This window comes from Zalophus californianus, chromosome 6, assembly GCF_009762305.2.
Source record: "Zalophus californianus isolate mZalCal1 chromosome 6, mZalCal1.pri.v2, whole genome shotgun sequence".
NCBI classification, from domain to species: domain Eukaryota; kingdom Metazoa; phylum Chordata; class Mammalia; order Carnivora; family Otariidae; genus Zalophus; species Zalophus californianus.
In genome coordinates this window covers 63071233-63090234 of record NC_045600.1, presented here as the reverse complement: position 1 = coordinate 63090234, position 19002 = coordinate 63071233, and the positions used below count along the sequence as shown (strand labels likewise).

Sequence of the window (19002 nt, the reverse complement as noted above, 5' to 3'; positions counted from 1 at the left end):
TGAAGGAAGAGCCAGCAGGATTTTCTGATGGAGTGGACTGAGAGGAGATATAAAGAGAAGAAAGTCAATATTGAATCCGAGATTCGATTCTAATGCATCATTTACTCTGTATCACACATGTGGTAGCATTCAATTGTATATATGCAAATAAATACCTCTTAGGAACTCTTACATTGGAAGAGGAAGCAGTTTATAAACTTACAAGTGAGAGGACAAAAGACTACAGGTCTGTCTATGAGTGGATATCTTAGTAAGATTGCAAGTTCCTTTAAGGTATTGATTCATTTATCAATCCACAAAACTTTCCAAGGTACTTATTAAAGGCCAGTGGTCATCTTACCTTGTTAGTAGGTGGAATTAGGGGCAGCTTCAGTAGAGTGGACAAGAACACAGGCTCTAATTGAGACTGAGGGATTCAAACCCTACTTGAGTCATTTATTTGCTGGGTGATCTTGAACAAGTTATGTAACTTCTCTGTTACCTATTTTTCTGATCTGTGAATTGGTAGTAATCTCTCTCCTCGGTTTTCTTGAGTCATTTATTTGCTGGGTGATCTTGAACAAGTTATGTAACTTCTCTGTTACCTATTTTTCTGATCTGTGAATTGGTAGTAATCTCTCTCCTCGGGTTTCCTATGGGAGTAAATGAATGAATACATGTAGAATACTTAAAACAATACCTGGTACATACTAAGTGTTCAGATAGTGTTCATCATTCCTAAGTAAATGTTGAAGAAAAATGAGTTAAAAGAGGATTACCATTTGGAGTGACTTTTGTTCCTTAAACCCCATGGTCAAAACCTGCCAGGTTGCCTGGATAATAAATGTGAATAATAAGGTCTCACAGTAAGCCCTGCTTTCTAGCTGATGGTTAAAAATAACAGAGAATTGCATTATGATCAGTCTGATACCTGTCTCTTTTTAGAGGTGGACAGGAGGCTGGTCAGCATCCCCTATGAGTACATTTGATTGACAGACTGGCAAACAGTATTTAAATACCTAACACATAAAAAGATCAATGTTTTCTTATTATTTTGTAGCTTAAAATGTTGAATGTGTATTAAAATGAGAAAAATAATTTTCAGGATAGATATGACTTTCCTAGTACATAAAGGCAAGGAGATCACATCAAGAAGGGAATATTATTTTTTTGCCCCAATACAGGAAATTACTATTTTTCCCTCCATGTTTATATTTTGATACATAATATCTCCTTTTTTTTTTTATTTCTCATGTGGCAGTCTTCCTTTCATCCCTCTTACTATCAGCAACTAATTGGGCCTCCAAATCCAGGAAGTAGCAGTGTGTTGCTGCTGTGGATGCTGTGGATGTCTTTAGTGTCAGAGGTGGTTTGAAGAGCTGCTTAATTCTGCTTTTCGTCGTACCTGGTACTTCAGCGAGGCCCTTGGGTTCTGTTTGAGCTCGGTATTGCTGATCCCATTCTGTACATTCTAGATGGCAATGTAGACAGTGGTTGTCAATGAGTAACAGGTAAATATTGAACAGGGAAGCCCTTTTGATTAACTTTGTGGATCATTATTTGAAAGTAGCTTGCCGTCCGAACAGCTCCATCACTCATGATCATAGCACACGGCACGGGGGGCAGAGCATCAGGCTGTTGGTTGGAAAGCTGAGGTTGCATTCTTGGTTCTGTACCTGGTCCTGCATTCGTGCGGTGCTGGACTGGTCACAACTATCCAGTAAGCTAAATGGTGATGATTTAGCACAATGGGAATGCAGAATATTTAGGATGATAAAGCACAAAGAATGGTCCAGACGGACTTCCCACTCTGTGGGTATGAATATGTTAAAGCATATTTATAATTTGTTTAACGTAACTTGAATTTTTTAAATTTTTTATACAGATCCAGAAATTGTTTAGTAGGGAATTTAGACAAAGACTGAAAGTGAATTTTTGATCCTACTAGTTTGTGCTAAAAAGTTGTAATTTCAACATTGATCTACTTCTTGAAGTTTAATTTATACCACCTAATGGGAAAAACTGTCCTTGGTTAATAGGTTCTGATCCAGCTGTTGAATCTCATGGTACATTAGTGGTTTATCACCATTTCAAACAATACCATTATAATTATTAGTATTTTGAGCTCCTATCAAAGAGTATTCATGGCACTTGGTAAGAAGACCTAGATAAGACTGAATAAAAATAGATAGCCACCTGGTCTCAAACATTTCTAGGTCAACATTAACATGGTCATTAAAAGATACAGAGAGACTACAGTGGGTTCGTTCACATGTCTTGAGGAGAGACCTAATTCAGTGGTCAAACAGGCCATTCTAAAACACTTACATAAGGTTACCGTTTTCTAGTAAATCTTTCTGTGGAGTCTTTAATCATGTCCAGCTGTAGAAATATTCAGAAAACTAAGTGCCATAATTAAGATCATTAAAATCACCAATGCAAACCTATCTCCTTCTTACCCTTATTCTAGAGCAATAGTAAAAAAAGGTAGACATTTTATGACATTTTAAATGTATAATCCAGCCTTTTAAATTTGCTTCATTACATGGATTAACGCCACTGTTAGTTGCTGTTGAACCTGTATGAACCAAAAAGTGACAAAATCTATATAAACTAAAAGATAATTTGATTCTGAAAAATCATTTGAATAAGGAGTACAATATAAGGTAGTTAGGCTGACTAGAACCGTAAACTACAGGATCCTATCCCCTTTCTGGGGAAGGGATTCTATGTTGGTATCACTTTTAAAAATGTGTTTCAATTCTGCTTTAAAATCATGGAAAATATTAATATTTTCGCTTTAACTGTAATGTTCTAGACTAGTTGATGGGAACCCCTCTCCTCCTACCTCTCAAACTCTGGCCCAGAAAGGGAAAGAACTTAAAATTTCATTGAGAAAATAACCTCAACTAGGCAAGTACTACTTGCAAAGTAATGTGTTAGAAATCACGTATTATATTTTTTTAAACAATTTTTTTAAAGATTTTATTTATTTGACAGAGACACAGCGAGAGAGGGAACACAAGCAGGGGGAGTGGGAGAGGGAGAAGCAGGCTTCCCGCGGAGCAGGGAGCCCGATGCGGGGCTCAATCCCGGGACCCTGGGATCATGACCTGAGCTGGAGGAAGACGCTTAACCTACTGAGCCACCCTGGCGCCCCATCATTTATTATATTTAGAAATCTCAATAAACCTATCATGTGCATGCCAAGTACCCATTAAATTAAAAACCCAGCTTAATGAATGTGAAATTTCTTTGCAATAGAAATACACTGAATGCTAATGTTTCAAGAGTGGTAACGGGCCACTGTATTGATCTTTCTTCAGGGGAGCCAGGATCTAATTTGGATTTGGTTCCAAGGGAACATGTGTGAGGTGGTCCCATCCTAACCCACACCACAAAACTAGAAAATAATTTGATAGAAATCTTTGTTTAGAACTGAAATAGCAGGGGATGCTATGGGTCAAGGTAGAATTGGCAGGGGCATGTGGAAATGTGTGTGCATAGCATGGTTAAAATATTTTAGGCCCTTGATTGCTTGAAATTATAGGCAGTGAATTCAACATTTAGTCTTTCTCTGAATGGGGCAGGAAACTTGGCACACAGGACTCTTCTGTGTAGACTTGTGAGTCATACTATGATATTTTGGTTCTAAGAAAATATATAAAAAACAAATATATACATATAATAAAAGTACATGTTTTTCAATACTAAAAATTGCCTAATTTCTACAACTTAAAAGTTTTATGTTTATACCCCAATAGGAGATAGAAGGAATTAGATGAGGTTTACCTAAATGATGATATCTTTACTGGCTTTTAATATTCCATTTTAGTAATTAGACAAGTTGGTAATGTTTGGGGAAAACAGAATATATGGGGCTAGGGTGTGATGGCTTTCAACGTCACTTGGCTCCATCCAAGAACGAATACTTCACACTCTTTTTGTGAGAAACTGTAGACGTTCCTTAATCTCAAGGAAGTTTCGGGCCAGCAGGGAAACTACGATAATAATTGACTGATTTGGTAAATAATTACTGAATACCTACGAAGTGACAGGCATTGTTCTAGGCCCTAGAGATTCCGTGGTGAACAGGACATCAAAAGTTGCTACGGTATGGAGTTTATATTCATTTGTGGAGGGCAGACAATATGCAGATGCATGTATCCTATTAAAAAGGTATTGCTCTATAGTATGAAAGAAATTAAATCAGGGCAAGGAGATGGAGCATGAATAAGTGCTTTCGTTGCCAGAGAGGACATGTTTAGTACCTTAAGAATGACGTAAGTGTCTCTGTTCTCTGCAAGTACAGACAAGCAAGTCCATTTATGGCTGTAGAGAATTGGGGAACTCTTGTAGGGGAAGATGGAACTTAAGCTGACCTTTGATGGATGGGAATGGCTGTGTTTGTATATGACAGAGGATGGAAATAAGAGTTTATATTAAGGGTGGACTAGAAATAAGGGGTAAGATTGTTGGGGACTTGAGAGAATTTTGGATTTGACATTTTAGATGGTTCCAGCATATTGAAGAATACTGGAGTATGTGGGATGTTTCTACCTCTGTGTTTGCATGGAGTAGTAAAGAAACACAGGCCATCTGACAGGCTTTTAGGATAATTAAGAAATGAGAAGACTATATAAATTTTCTATTTGCACAGACATGACTATTTCAAGGTTTGTTTAAGGGCTATTGTGGGAACAAGGGGTTGGGTGGAGGGACCATGTGATGTCCTGACTCAAAAGTGTTCAGCAGACCGGGGAGTTTGAGAGTCACTGTTGGAGGTCCAGCGTGCTGGCTGTGGTTTACATGATGACCTACATTCTTCAGCAGGATTCAGTCAGGAAATACTTTTTAAAATTATATGTATCGATAGTGTACCCAGAAGAACTCATGAGATAACAAACACTTGGAGGCATGAATAGATAACCAAAAATAGTTCCATAGATGGGTTAATTATTTTAAGAAATGGCCTCCATTTAATTTGTATTTTACTATATAAGAAGCAAATGCGTGCTAACATTATAGCATGGGGTGGGTAAGATAAACTAGGGATCAGCAAATAATGACCTTGAGCCCTGTTTGTTATTGGTGAGTCAAGGTGCCAATCAGACATGTCACATGTGCATGTTGCAGGGGCGGTGCAGGAATGACACATTGTTTCTTGAACCTCAGTCAGTGCCTGAGAACTGCTGTGTATATGTGTTTGCTAATGGCACAACCGACTTGCGTGATTAGTAGTCTTGTTTTTGACCGCCACCATTTTGAGGGGAGGTTTGCCAGACATTTTTCTGATCTGGTATGGACTTCAGAATTCACACTCATCATGCTTCCTACCTCCATCTAGGTAAACAATTTGAGAAAAAGGGGGAACAAATTCCCATTTCTATCGTAATTTCCTTAGAATTTACTAATGTATTTTTTGCCTCAATAGATAGGCCCCTGTTGAGAGATGTTCCATTGTACAAAACAAGGGGGGAAATTGGAGGGGGAGACGAACCATGAAAGACGATGGACTCTGAAAAACAAACTGAGGGTTCTAGAGGGGAGGGAGGGTGGGGGGATGGGTTAGCCTGGTGATGGGTATTAAAGAGGGCACGTTCTGCGTGGAGCACTGGGTGTTTTGCACAAACAATGAATCATGGAACCCTACATCAAAAACTAATGATGTAATGTATGGTGATTAACATAACAATAAAAAATTAAAGAAATAAACTAATGATGTAAGACTACATTAATTATTGGAATGCTAGAATTTCAGAGCTCCATTTTTATAGGAATTCTGACAGTAGTTCTTGAGCATTGGTTTTGGTAGGAATTCTGACTTACCTATTTTAAGATTTTGTGCACTTACTGCTGCATGCAGATGAGAGCTTATTCCTAGAACTACCTGGACTACCAGGATCTTCTGCATATTCAGATGACTTTACAGAACATGAGCATGAGTATCCTGGAAGGGAAGCTGACTCTATCACTAACAGCATGTGTTAGGCAGCTTAGCTCGCATCCTTTTAAGACCTTTTAATTCCTTTGTTTGGAAGTCCTGTTTTCTTCTTAGTTTCATAGATATGGTTACATCATTAAAGGTCTTCATGACCTTCGTTCCTTAAGCTGTGTCTTAGACTTGCTGTCTTCTCTGTCTCCAGACCTTAGCTTGTGAAGCTGACCTCACCCAGTACAACGAGTGCTCCGTTTTTCTGGTTGAACTGGCCACAGTCTCTTGGTCCACCTGCCTGTCTTTGTCAGGGCACCAGGACACGTTTTAGACCAGCTTCTGTTTTTCAACAGAAACAGAACTGCATCTCTAATGCTAAATACTGGCCACTGAGCTGGCAGGAAGGGGGAATTACTATACGTTGATTTAACTTCTTCAAAATATTTGTTTAGGGAGGCAATGATTTAATGAATGTTAATAAGTTTACAATTCAGCAAATCTTTAATAAACTGTATTTGCAGAGTCCATAAGAATCTGTATTTTGTTTAACTTCTAACATTTTAAGATTTAGTTTTTTATTTGGTTAATTGGTAGAATTGGATTGAGTTGTGTTACACTCAGGTTTTCAGTCACTCACAATTCTATGTGTCTATTTGTTTCTGTAATAATAATTGGTCTGCAAAATCCTCAGCCAATGAAACAAGCACTTTGTTGGTAAGTAGTAAGCATTTTTTACGTTTTTCTGGAATAACTTCTCAATAGACCTAAATATCATTAATTGAAAACAAAAATCCCTGACCTTGTCTATCACTACCTCTCCCTCACAGTCCTCCCTAAAAACCTAAAAACAAGAGTCTTTGTCTTTTATCATCAGGTAAATTCTAATGAGTAGAGAGGTTGATAAGCAGAACTGAGACCTCACATCCCAAGAAAAGAATTACGGATTTGGAGGGTCGCGTGGAGTATTGCATAGGAAATCTGCATTAGAAAGTAGAGAGCCTCTGTGCTGAAAAGCTACTTGGAGCCCTTGAGCTGGGGAATTTTGTTTTCCCATAGGTGTTGTGTTACCAATTACATGAAGAGTACAGACTTCCTGTTAGTTGATAAATGGAGATTGGAATCATTTATTAGGTTATTTTATGGTATTTGTTAACAATATTTACCTTCCTAAATTGATTCAGCATAATCCTTACTGTAGCTTTCCTTCATTTCTGGAAGACATATAGATAATGTGGTGCTTTGATAAAGCCTTACATGGCACTGAAAAACTGATTTTTTCCTTAGCTCAACAGAGCAGCAAGATTTTATTAACATAGACTTTGGAACATTTGAGTTCCCATAGGGTACAGAGTGTGGCTGATATGACACGACTTGCCTTCAACAGTTGTTTTAACAAGATATCCTTCATATACAATATCCTGAGCTGAAAGGCATAACTGAGTAATGTTAGCAAGAAACACTGTTGGCAAAATTCTTGACTTTCATCTTTATCTGATTAATCCAAAGCAATGTTACTTATTAAAAAGTATTTTCAACTGAATATATATGACAGATACTTATTTTTTAAATGTCTAGAACTTTACAAGAACTGTTTTTGGGGGTGTGTGTGGGGTGTGTGTGTGTGTGTGTGTGTGTGTGTGTGTGTGCGCGCGCATGCGCGTGTGTTTTCCCCTACGAAAAGTGTTTTCTACATTCACTTTAAAATACAACAAAATAAATCCAAGACTTTGGATATCTGTTAAAAAGAGGCTTGATGCTGTTCATTCATGAAATAGCCATTTGTGAGCACCTACTAGGTGTCAGGTACTAGAGATACAACAGTGGATGAAGCCGGCAAGGGTGTGAGCTCTTGCAGTAGTTAAATGCATGTAGACAACAAACAAATGGGCCAATTACAGAATATATAAGGGGATAAGTGCTATAGAGAGGATAATAAATGGAACATGGGGTTCAGGAGTCCCAGAGGTGGGGTGGGGTTTTGGATTTTAAATGGGGTGGCCAAAAAAGGCCTCACTGTGAAGGTGACAAATGAACAAAATTTGGAAAGAGATGCTGGTGTGAGCTATGTGTATACGGTTGATTCCCCATTTGGAAATGTATTAGTCCTGGTCAGCTGACTGTATTGCTGATGCTTGCTTTCTCCAGGGATGCTCGTATGGCCTCTATTTAAATGTTCTTCTGATGCCTTATAGTCTATTTTATTTTGTTCTTTTTAAGAGGAAAAAAATGTATTTCACAGAGCACTGAGCTCATTGGATAAAAGGTGCTGTGATTTTTTTTTTTTTAAAGGAAGCATGAACCAGGCTTCCATAAATATCCCAAATTGCACCTTATCAAATTGTTTTTCGTAAATGTTTAAAAGTGTAAAAGAAAGCTTTTCCAGTCTAAAAATGGTATTTTTACTAATTTACTAATTAACACTTTATTCTGCTTAGCACTTTCAAGACCTGATTTAATTACAGTTTCTAGTACTTAAATAGTGCTCTAAAGTGAGCCAGTGTTGGTTTGCTCAAAAAACATTGCAGTGAAGTTTTTGCCCCTTTTGGCTTCTGTTCATATGAAATATATCAATTATTTTCACTGCCAGAATCCTCATTGAAGATACATGTAGTTCTGTTATGTGGATGATGGAACTATGACTAATCGGGAACTGTTAGACGTACATTTGCTTCGCCCTCCCAAGGATAGAGCTAATTGAGCACTTTTCCTTAGTAATGTCCAGTAGTTCTGATTTGGCTCTGGGCTTAGAAATAAAATGAAAGAAGCACCAATTTTGTTTATTCTGAGTTTGGAGACTGCATTCGAATTGGTTCCCAAAATATTGAGATGATTTCTCTTCTGGAGAATTGCCTGCCTTGCTATCTATGGTAATTGTTAATCAATTTAGAGTCATTTGGTGAAGTAGCACACTAGTGTCCTACCAAAAAATAAAACCACGTGAATGATTTCCAAACACAAGAGAAAATTGGATAAAGAGCAGAACAGTTAGATTTTTATCAGAAGTTTTCTCTGAATGAATCAACCTTACAGTAACACAATGGATGTAATAATATTAAGTCTATATTTTAGGTGGGGTAGAAGAAATTCTTGTCGAGTGAACTCTTATTTTCCAGCATTGTTTCCTTCCTGGTAGAAGTTAACACAGGAATAGGGAGAAAGAATTTCTTGTTGACACGAATGTGCAGTGTCCTATTTCTTAGGTTTCCTAAGTCTATAAAATTTGGGGAAATTAAATTATTTTAGAGTAAGGATTTCTTAGAGTTAAGTAGATTTAATATCAGAAAATAATTGGGAATTACCTAAACCAATATTGCTAATGAACTGTAGGAGACCTCTGGAATTACCTTCTCAAATATAAATGTATAACTGCTATTTTCCTGCTAATATCTGCCTTCTCTGTGGCTTTCAAGCCCCAATTTGCCTGCGCTAGTAATTATGCGTGCACATTCAGACACAGAACTTGGAGACCATTTAGATTGCTTTCCTCATCCATTGTGGGGTTATTTACAGTACTGTTCTTCACTGAAGGGAGCAATAGCTGTTTATACAGAAAATACTTTCCATTGATCACCATGTTTCTCTCCCTCCAAATGGAACTGTCTCTCTTATGTATACCTGATGTGTACATGAATTTTCAAGGTTCGCTAGCTGGAATCCTCAAACTGTGATTTTTCTTGCACTGAATTCTTCCTGTGTGCAGCGTACTGTGGGGCAATAAAGACTTACAAAGTTTTAAAAATGTTTCTCCTCTACCAGAAAGCTAAATACAGTGTCTCTGGGGAGACAAGGCATGGGATCAGCGTTTTGGTCTGGCACAGAGTTCAGTCTGATCTTTTCTTAGATGAATAAAGAAAGACCCAGATAAATTGGTCACTACATATGGTTGAGAAATAAGTAGTAGCAATTAGGAGAATAGGCAGGCAATTAAGTGCCACAGTGAGCCTTACCACCAATCAGAAGAGTAATGTTCAGAGGAGGATGAAAACTGGGAAAGTTGGAGTAAGTCTTGATAGGGTGAGAAAAAAAAAACAACAAAAACTTGAGTTCACCTCAGAGGCTTTGGGGGTTGCAGTACACAGTTGAGGTGAGAGAGCTTCATGGACAAAAACCTTGAGGCAAAACTGGGCATAGCCTGGTTGCAATCTAAGTGGACAGGAGGAAGCAATATAAGGCGATTGCCCAAGAACTGAGTGACATCATGGGAGAAGCTCCTAAGATCTGAAAAGCCAGAGGGGAAGTAGGGAACCCATCAGGAGGTTGTAGAAATCTTGAGAAGCTTGCTTTTCCTGGTTCCACTTTACTGTGGTTCTTTGCTAAGAACCATTTAACGAAGGGTTTTCTTCTCTACCTCCTTTTGCTCTCTGAATACTCTTTCCCTATGTTTTTCACAGGCTTGTAATAGGTGTTATTTGAAAGATGGGTGGTCGTTTGGTAAACACTGCCTTAAAAGTAGCAGATTTCTTTATCAGTAACGTACATAGCTAATGAGCTGATGCCCAGCGTGGCATTACTGGAGGGGGAACCGTACCATGTAACATTTCCCCCAATACGTTTGTCGGTAGATGGCTTTTGTCTTAAAGCATTGCCATCAACGGGATTGGTGTTCCTTGGAACACGCTCTCGAGTGGATGAGAAATCACTGCTATCATTTTAGAACTTTTAAAATAAAAACACAGAGCAGTCAACATAGACCTATAGGATTTGAAATATCTACCCAGTTTGAGAGGAAAAGAGGCCAACTTTTTTTCCAGCTTATTCTCAAGTATTGAAGAGTGTGTGAGTCGATCAGCTGCCAAACAGAAGGAGCAGTTCCAACTCTAATTTTAACCTGCCACCTTGCATGGCTGTAGGAGTGGTTCCCACATACTGCAAAGAGATTATTTTGTATAAATAGAGACTTTTCCTACTTTACCAAGTGGGAGGGAATCATTATTAAGCCCCCCTCCCCCATTCTTGGAGCCCATTTCCACGGCTTCCGTATGCTGAAGATGTTCTCCCCAAACTTTCCGATTCCCTGGTTAATCCTTCTGCATCCATAGTTTAAATCCTCCCGAGGATGGAGGATTGCTGCTGTCCGGCATTACTGGAGTTTCTGATGCACCCTGTCTCACTGCCCCCTTCTTTATTCACCAGCACTGGACAGCTCTGAGCTGGCTTCACAGCCAAGGGGAGCCACCTCTTTGTGGCTCTGGGTGTCCATGAATCAGTTTGTATTGAACCACTTTGTAGGACAATCCTTCGGGTCTACTTGTGTATTTTGGGTTATTTTGGTGCTAGCAAAGTGGATAGCCCTGGAGGGCAAACTCACGTTGTTACCTTAGGCTGATTTATAGGACTTTTTCCTGGAAGGCCGAACTTGCAATGATTTCTCTTTAAAAATTTATTAAAAGATCAATTGTCCCCAATGAGTGGTCATGCCGGTGAGAAATAAGCACTGTTAAGCATCCAGGGCAAGGAGAATTGTGTTAGAAATACAGTAGATAGTGTTGACTGACTGGTTTGTGGGTGGCTCAGGAGAATCCAGGTGAGCCCAGGGAGAATTGGGACATAATCCTGATTGAATAAAAATGCTCGGATACATTGTATTATGGGAAATAATCATGTTGATGAGAAAATCTTGTTCTAATGGAAAACTAATGGAAGACCGAGTTTATAACTGACTTAGAGAATGGGTGACCTAGCGGGGGCCCATGGGGCTGGAGTGGGTTTTAAGAAAGGAAGAGCTACTGTGATGCTAGAAAGCCATTTAGACATTTTTTTTGTTGGTGGTGTTGAAAACTTAGGATCTGCCAGTTTTTTAAGTCATTTTTTCAGAGGCTTCCGAAAAACCTATCTAGTTTATTATATTTTTATTTCACTGTAGTGTATTCTGCCACTTGTGTTTCATTCTGTTGATTTGATGTTTCTCTTGTACATTTGATGTGGAATTTGAAAGACTGAAAGTAAGTTGTATTTGTCAAAATTTGAGCACTTGGCACTAGACATGAGACAAGTGCTTGTGGAAGAGAGGACTTCTTGGGATAAGCAGTGTAAAGCAATGGTTCGAAAGATCAGCTTTGGGGCTGAAGTGGGTTTAAAGTGTCAGCTCTGCCCTTTGTTGCCTCTCTGACTTGGGGCTTGTTGCTGAGCTTTTCTCAGCCTGTGTTCTCCTTGGTATAAACCCAAGTAACAATTTTTACCTTACAGAGTGTTTTGAGGTTTAAATGCCCTGGTGGATGCAAGTGTTGAAACACTTAGCACAGTAAATGGCATTTAATACTGTGAATAATAACAGCCTGCAATTTACAAAGTAACTTGGCCTTCACTTCTCTATAGCAGAAAGAAAGATGCATTCTTTATGCAGTTATCAGGATGGAGGTAATAAAATGTGGCCTTTAGACTTATGTGCCCACATCAGTGACGATCCACATGGACCTTATAAGAAGTGGTGGCTATTTTGGCAGCTAAGGAAGTCTCAACCCAGTTAAGGACAGAGTTGTATTCTTGAACTGTGAGGACAATAGGAATCTGCAGTTACTAATTCTCTGCCTCTCCCCACGAGGCTTAATAGGCCATAAATTTACTCCCCTATAGAAATGAAATGTTGCCTCAGAAGGAGCAGATAATGGAGCTCCCTTTTACTTCTGAGGGAAATAGTGCGGGAAGAAGGGGGTGTAGGTGGTAATTTAAACAAAGTCTATTCTATATTTTCCTTCAAAAATCATAACATTGTTTTTGTCTAGTAGTCATCCTCTCGTTGAGAGAAAATTGCCATGTCTGGATTATAGGAACCTCACAGAGATCTGACGGATCTTGAGTTTTACTCTCTAGTCACTGCATTTCTGAGCACAGAATCCCAGTAGGCTCCTCAGTGTGAAGAGACACTGTGAGGACCCCAGGGATTCTGTCTCTTCTCTCTACGTGCAGCAATTGAGCAAGGAATGCATACTCTCCTAGAAAACCACTGAAAGTTCTTAAGGACTGAGGTTAATGCTCTCATTCCCTTGAGGTGACATAGTCACATCAGCAAAAATAAAAAATTGTATTCATGTCCAAATACATTGGCAATTGACGTATATTGAATTGACTTTAACCAATTTTAATGCCATCAATGCCACCATCAGCTTTAAGTACTGTCACTAATGTTAGGCGAATTCATACTGCCTATACCTGAGACAACCTTAGAATTTTCTCTACCATCTACATTTGGATTTGTATTAAGTACAGATTGGGGGACCAAGTGTGTAAATTTCCTGGTCTAATAAGAATTTCCCTGAGGTCAGTACAAAAGAAGACATGAATGAGTAGGGGTACCATTTTCCCCCAACAGTTAAACAAGAAGACCTCAATCTAGGAATGGGTTATATTACTTTGAGTTAAGAAGTTAGGATTTGGAATCCTAAAAGAATGTGTGTGTGTGTGTGTGTGTGTGTGTGTTTTAAGTGTTTATATGTGCAGGGTAGGCTAGCCTATAAGAAAATTATAGTAAGACAAAATTCTTGATACTCCCTACTCTTAATCCTTTGGCAAGGAAGTTCTGAGATCCTCTATGTCCATGAAATATGCAAGAAGAGAGGTAGGCAAAAAAAGGGAGGAGGCCCTGGAGTGTAGACAAGGAACAGCTAGTCTTACGGTAGTAAAGTGTATGGTGGAAATGAGGAAGGGTATCAAATACTAATGGAAACCATCGGTTCTCACATAAGATTGTATCTAATGAGCAGATAGTACTGGAGAGCCTAGTGTTGATTTCTTGGGGAAAATCCCTATCAGTACAGTGATGAGAAAGCACAGCAGTGATCTTGATGGTGATGGCTTTGGCATATGATGAGAAAAATATTTGACACCAGGATGTTTTAGTAGTGAAGCTACTCATCCAGAAGTGTCTTGTAGTTACTCTTTACTTGGTTTTCCTATAACTTAACATTTGAAAAGTGCAAAGTACACGAGTACAAAAATATTCATTTGCTGTGTTTTCTCTTACCTGCTTCTTTGGTACCAAGTCCTATGAGATTTGTCTATTTCAAGATAATTTGTGTATTCTAATTCTTCTCAGTAATGAGGAAGGAGGGTGAGAAAACATCATTTGAAAGTGGAATCCTATACAGACAAGGGTGCTTCTGGTTATTAAAATTATTTGTTTGCATATAGTCCACTTAATCTCTTAGTTTTAAGAAGAAATATCTAAAATGTGATGCCCTGGAAGAGGCTATGAGGAGAAAAAGGAGTAATTTTTTATTCATAATCTGCTAATGCTACAAAGCCGCCTCACCCACAATAGTATGCTAGTCTCAGCCAGAACGGAAGGATTCATTGGTCATCTTAGGAAACTCACTGGAATGCTTGATTTCCCCCCGCCATTTACATGGGAAAATCTATTCTCCTTTCCCATGGAATGATTCATCCATAGTGGCCCCAGTGGGCTAGTCGTGTGATTAAACCAAAAGGTTTGCAGATCTTTAATGCACATGCCATCCCTTTTTTTTTCTAGCAGATTTATGCCACAGAAATCAAACTATTAAAATAGTAAGTATGCAGTTTTTCTTGTGAAAAGACATTTTATGTTAATATTGTTTCATTTTTTAATATAGTAGGATACAACAACCAACACTGGTGTATGAACAGACATTTTGAACTGAATTCATTATCTTTTATTTTAGATTTATGTTGAAGTATTATTACTATTGAAAGTATTATAGTTACTTTCATATGAGTTAAAACTCAGCTGTAACAATTCATTGACTAAATATTATGATGGTAGTCAACTTTCAGTTGGAAGTGTTAATTATTCACCTCATAATGCACTCATAAAAAAGATTTACCAACAGTCTCCTAGGAGTAGAAGGCATATTGTCTCTTGGCATATTTTACAAACAAGCTTTTTCTACACTCCCAGTGCAAGGTTATTACACTTTCTCTTCTGTGACACTCAAAGGCTGTAGATAATCACACAGGATTGGATTTGTCATATGTTAAAAAATGATGTATATTTTTCTTTGACTTAATGGTCATCGGAGGCTTCACTTAATTGGCTTTATGGGTTAAAGAACATCTTGATTAAGCAATTACAAAGAAATATTATTTTCATGTGTATATATGTACAATAAAATGCCTACAAGCTATGTTTTGATTTAATGGTAGTTTTTCTTACATTCTTCAAATAACTCAAAACTTGAGAAGTAAAGTTTTTTTTTAAATATGTTAATCACCATATATTACATCATTAGTTTTTGATGTAGTGTTCCATGATTCACTGTTTGTGTATAACACCCAGCATTCCATTCAGTACATGCCCTCTTTGAGGGTTGCTGGAGTGGTGGGGGGTGGGAGGGATGGGGTGGCTGGGTGATAGACATTGGGGAGGGTATGTGCTATGGTGAGCGCTGTGAATTGTGCAAGACTGTTGAATCACAGATCTGTACTTCTGAAACAAATAATGCAGTATATGTTTAAAAAAAAAAAAGCAGCAAGGGAAAAATGAAGGGGGAATCAGAGGGAGAGATGAACCATGAGAGACTATGGACTCTGAGAAACAAACTGAGGGTTCTAGAGGTATTGAAGAAGTAAAATTTTTAAAAAGATTTTATATGTAGGAGATTTATTTAAGAATAGCATTATAAAGGTGGGGGGAAGGTTTTGGACTTCCAATCTACAATCTTGGATAGTATTTTGATTTTCTAATCCAGAGACGGATACGGCCAGGGTCTTCATTTGACTTGACTCTAAAGTCTCCTCCAGCAGTCAGATCTAGGTACATCCTAGCGACAGAGCCAAGTATTTTCAATTTTAAAATTTCCATTGCAGTTTGCTAGCTTTTTCTGTTGACTCCAAAACTTTTTTTTGTGGGGTTTCATTATTTAAGTGCTGCTTCCTGGTTACTCAGTCTATCCTTCTAAATGGTCTTCTTTAATTTGCTAATACCAGATGGTCACTGTAATGATACTTAAGTTTTTCAAGCATTTTTGTCTCCTTTTCTTCTGAGATTCCTAATGAGGGAGGTTATTTTTTTCTTGATCTTTTTTTTCTAAAAACATTTTTTCTAATGATTTTTTTAAAAAACGAACCTATTACCTGGTTGGAAGTTTTTATTTGTCTCTACTCCACTCAAGTGGCCCAATTTACTTTTATTTTCTAACTTTTAAACCCATTGTTCCATTTGATTACAACTCCTGTCCTGTTGTATGTCAAGTTCTCTGCTTTTCCATGTGGTCTAGATATTTACCTTGATTTCCTTTTATTCCTTAATTAGTGACTACGCCTCATGGTGTTTTTTTTCCCTAGGTGGTTTTTTTTTTTTTTTTTTGTATTTTTGGCATAGCTACCATCCTTTTGTCAATTAAATCTGTAATTCCTATTTTGCTTTGTTAAGGACGGTCAGTCTACATATTTTCTGCGGTTGAAATGCTGCCATCTTGTTTCTCTGGATCTTAAATGACATAAACTGGTCTCACTACTATGAAGCAGAGGCTGCTTTTCTTTTTCCATAGAATATGGACATTTCTAGGCCTTTGGGTCTTGCTGTGACTAAACCATCTCAGAAGCAAACCTAGGGCAATAGAGTCTGGCTTAGTTTCTGTAGGACCAGTACATAAATGGATTTGGGTTGCTCCTAATGACTAATGTCACCGCATTTTCCTATTACTGTTACTCTGATGGCTTAAGATCAGTGTTTGGGAATTCCTATGGGACTTAATATTGCAGAAAGATTATACTTAGGAAGCTCGTTGTTGAGTTAGGGTTTTCACTAAGTTAGGATTTCAGTTGTAAAGAAAGAAGTGGCAGAAATTAACCTATCAGTAATAAAATAAACAAAAGCAAACAAATGTTGTCAAGTATAGTTCCTTAAAATCAAAAACAGATTTATACATCATTTTGCCACTTTATACCAAGTATCCTGTATTCTGATATAAAATGAATTACTATATTTGACCTTGGATAATTTCTTGTCATTTTGTTCCAACCCTTTTTAATGAAATACAACCTACCCATCTCTTTTATTCTACTATGTAACCTTTCCTTTTGATGTGGCCTAGGTGATAGAGGCATTCATCTGGGATTACTCCAAGGGTCAGAGAAGTTGCAGGGGAGGTCTGTCACTTTAATTTGCTAAGCTCCCATGCATTGCATAGGATCCTAGTATTACCTAGAAATAGAGCCCAAGGGATGGGGCCAGGGCCTTAATTTGAGTTGTCTAACAATAGTCAAACTACAGTTAGAACTAGGTCCAGGCTCAGGAGAAAGTCAAGTATCGTCAATTTCAGTAAGAGTGGCAAAAACTTTACACATGCCATGGGAACTTGGTTAGAATGTACTATAATCCCTCCCATAAAATAATTTTTTCAGGATACATAAAATATAATTTTAATAAAATATTTTTAATATGTATTAAAATTAGAGTTCAAGCCCAATGTTTCTCCCATAATAAACTAAGCCAAATTTAACTTACTGTGTGTTAATTTGATACAGGATATTTGTTTTCTGATAATGTAACTTAACAAGGGAACAAAATGAGCTAATGGCTTCTTTGCAAATGATCAGATTAATGCTGTGAAGTAGTATGTACATCACCTCACTGTGATGCACATTTTTAAATCGATTTTTATTTAAATGATTAATTGAAAATTCATATTTGGCTGTTTTAAAGTAGACAATTTCTGATAATAAACATCAGAAATTTTTTCCTAAGACATTTAGAAGAAAGCAGGACTATATTCTCATAATTGTTGGGGGAGTGATAATTTTGTGCAAGTATTGAATCATTGTACAAGCTTAAAGGTACTCAAGCAAAGGGATAAGAGCATCTCATTGAATAGAAAGTAAAATTCTGGGAGTTTAAAATGTCATTTTAATGAAAACTTAGCATATCAACAGAGATCAGTTTTCTTGACAGTAAAAGAAAATCTTAATCTCTAATATATTCACAAGCCAAAGTAAAGAACATGTGTATGTTCATAGTTGTCTTTGTACCTCGGCGAAGCTCATGATGATGTTAGTAGGTGCCTTACCCCTGTGAAACCTACTATGTTTAATAGCAGTGAGTATCTCCAAAATTAAGGGTAGTTTAGAAGGCTAATAATAGTAATAGTAATAAAAAGAGGATCTGAACTAGAGATGAGCAATGCAGTTTAAGTTTAGCAAATGACTAGAGTTAATAAAACTAGTCCACCTCCATCAAAAGCACACTTTTGAGGAAACATTTTTTTTCTTGATACAATTACAACTAATTTTAAAAATTATTCTCTCTCATCATATCACCAACTACTTATACATAATGACCAGAAGGTGGGAATTTAAAGAGATGCAGTCAGTTACCAAACTAGTCACTTCATGGTCTTTAAAAAATTTTTTGTTTTACATATGGTAAACCAGTATTTTAACAGTAAAGAGCTTCAATTCAAAATCCCTGGTCTTGCCTCCATATAACTGCCCATGTGTTTTATCTTACTGTTCCTTCCTCATACAATTGAGTAACTGATACAGTTTTTAGCTTAAAATGAAGTTAGAAATGTACAAACTCATTGTGACCGCTGTTAGGTATCTGAAAGCCTCCCAAACTGGTTTTACTTTAAATGTTGGCTCTTCCATTCTACCTCCTCACTATCTTGTTCTTGTCATGCAATAGATGCCTTTCTGAAAGATTTTCATGGATCTAGTTCTTCAGAATATGCGATTACCCACGCAGATCTAAAAAAGTGATTTCATAGAATTGTGGAATTACCGTTTTTCATTTCAAGCTGGAAGAAAAGTAGTTAATGTAAGTGTTGGGACATGAAACAAATGAGAGCAGAGTTCCAGATGACCATCGAAGTGACATTTAAAATAGTCCTAGTCTGACTTGACAATCCTTGAGTTTTAAATCACTTTAAAGTTGGAGCCTGTGCAATGTGGTTCATACCTTTTAGTGGCTGAAAGGTAGGAGCGCAGTATGTGTGTGGTCTGAGTTTTTGTGGACGTGATCTGCATTTAATCTGTGGAAATTAATTCCCTAGGCTGCTGGCAGGCAGCATGTACTTGTTAATTATTCAGGGGGATGACAAATGCAGAGCAGAGGTTCTCGCAAAGACAAAGTTTGTATGATGCATGTTTAGTAACTGATAGGCCTGACATTCAGT

The 19002-nt window shown here is 37.6% G+C and overlaps 1 protein-coding gene across 1 annotated transcript in view; it reads left to right on the top strand.

Moving 5' to 3' along the window:
- The window catches only part of NPAS3 (neuronal PAS domain protein 3), an 841130-nt gene that overhangs the window by 124348 nt on the left and 697780 nt on the right, over positions 1 to 19002 (top strand).